Consider the following 2,024-nt stretch of genomic DNA (forward strand, 5'->3'; position numbering starts at 1 on the left):
GTTCCCTCCACCCATTTTTTTTGGACAGACAGTGTGGTATAAGGATGTAATGGGTTAATGCTGAAGATAATGGGATCAACCCCTCCCACTGTCAGAATGATGATGGAACAGTCACATGAGATGAAGTTTGGGAGAAGAGAGAGCAGCACCAAGGATGCTAGCTTCGCAGGCTTGATGAGTGTGTATTTTGTATTGTGTAAATTAGAAAAGAGTTCTTAGTTCTTTCAGCAGGAACTGTGTCCAGAAAATATCGAGAAACTCACAATTTTATTATTCGGGAGTCGGAACACAGATATTAATTCCAAGTGACAGTTCTGGGACCAATTAACAAAAAAAGTAGAGAATCATATTGCTCACTGATTGAAATCCCCTCGTGAGGAGACAGTTAAACAGGTGATCTTTTGGGGCATCCTTCGATCCAAGGTTTCAGCAACATTTAATCTCCCTTTTTGGTGAAATTCTCTGTTATTTGCAACTTTTTTTATCAGCTTTGATCGGCGAGTGAAAAAACTGAAAAGATTGAACAGTTCCATCCTTTCTTTTCTTCCTTCTTCTCTTCTTTCCATCAGTTTCTCTTTTCTGTCCCAGATCAATATAATGATGAGAATCCCACTTTAATCTGCTGTTTCTGGTGTTTTATCCATTCCAATCAAAATTTCAACATTCCAATCAAATCTATTTGTTATTCCACAGTGTCTCTCCATGTGTTTTATTCTGTTGTATTCTCTCACAGTCTGTTTGATGATCAATGTTACATCTCACTCTCTGTTCTGGTGAAGATCAGAAGCAGTGATATCTGTTTACACCACCCGACAAGTCGGCCTGATGCTGTGCCTCGCTGATCATGTGGGGTTAAAGCAATTCTTCCAGTCAGTTAGTTCGGTTTTCATTTCATGAGAAATTCGGTCATCATGACTTCATCAGTGACCTAATGGTTCAGGTGTCTGAGTGATGTTAATCATGATGTGATGAAATGATTGTATGTTCCAGTCTTTCCGTGGTGGGTTTTCACACTGAGTAGAAACGTGTTGGACATGGTCTGGAAATGTTTCACACCGCTCCATTCCCAACTTCTTTTACTGACAGAAGATATATTTCCATCATTCCACAGCTGGCTGCACAGCCAGAAGCTGTGCTGAAGGTGACAGCTATGTCTCTGCAACTGACAAGGTGGCCGAGAGGTTAAGGCGATGGACTGCTAATCCATTGTGCTTTGCACACGTGGGTTCGAATCCCATCCTTGTCGCTAGTTTATGAGCTGTTTAGTGTATTATTTATGTTGGGTGAGCTTATGTGCAAAGTCAGCCTCGAAACCTGTTCTTGTCAGTATCTTGACATTGATTCCAGAATTGGTTATACTTTATTAAAATTGAGACAGACAATTGGAATTCTTCACCCAAACTGCACTGGAATGAAGATCAAATAGGGATCACGAAACGGAGCAGGACTTTTCCTCCCCTCCTTCCTTCCATCATTACTTTCTCTGGATTTGCACCAAGTGAAAGACAAATGGGAAAAGCAAATGGCGAGGGAGCAGATGCAGAAAATTCTCCTTTGGCAAGAAATTTATTTTCAAATCTTCTTGATAGATTAAGTGAGTGAGCAATGCTTTGGCAGATGGAGTTTAAAATGAGGGGTCATCGACTACCGACGATAGATCATAGTGTTTTTTTGTAAGAGGTGAGATGTTAGAAACGGTTGAGGAGCAGAGACCCGAATACTGAATTAATAAAAGCTCGTGGACTGGTAGAAAATAATGTGAAAAGTGAACAGAATATGAAGATTGGAACTCATGTTGCAGTGATATAAAGCTCTGTGCTCCTGAAGTAAATGTCCAAGCCCAGATTGTGGGGAATCTGTGGAGAGTGATTTGGTTTTTATTCATTCTTGGGTGTGAGTATCGCTGATAAGGTGAGCATTTATTACCCATTCCTATTACCGTTGAGAAGGTGGTGGAGAGCTGCCTTCTTGAACTGATGCAGTCCAAATGGTGCAGGAACACCCACACTGCCGTTGGGGAGGGA

At 41.2% G+C, this 2,024-nt stretch overlaps 1 non-coding gene across 1 annotated transcript; it reads left to right on the forward strand.

Moving 5' to 3' along the window:
• The first annotated feature begins 1,164 nt into the window (after positions 1-1,164).
• On the forward strand, positions 1,165-1,246 carry trnas-gcu (transfer RNA serine (anticodon GCU)). The gene has a single exon. It is a non-coding gene; the product is annotated as a tRNA-Ser (tRNA).
• The last annotated feature ends 778 nt before the right edge of the window (positions 1,247-2,024 follow it).

The sequence above is a fragment of the Heterodontus francisci genome, unplaced genomic scaffold (assembly GCF_036365525.1).
Source record: "Heterodontus francisci isolate sHetFra1 unplaced genomic scaffold, sHetFra1.hap1 HAP1_SCAFFOLD_51_2, whole genome shotgun sequence".
Taxonomy (NCBI): Eukaryota; Metazoa; Chordata; class Chondrichthyes; order Heterodontiformes; family Heterodontidae; genus Heterodontus; species Heterodontus francisci.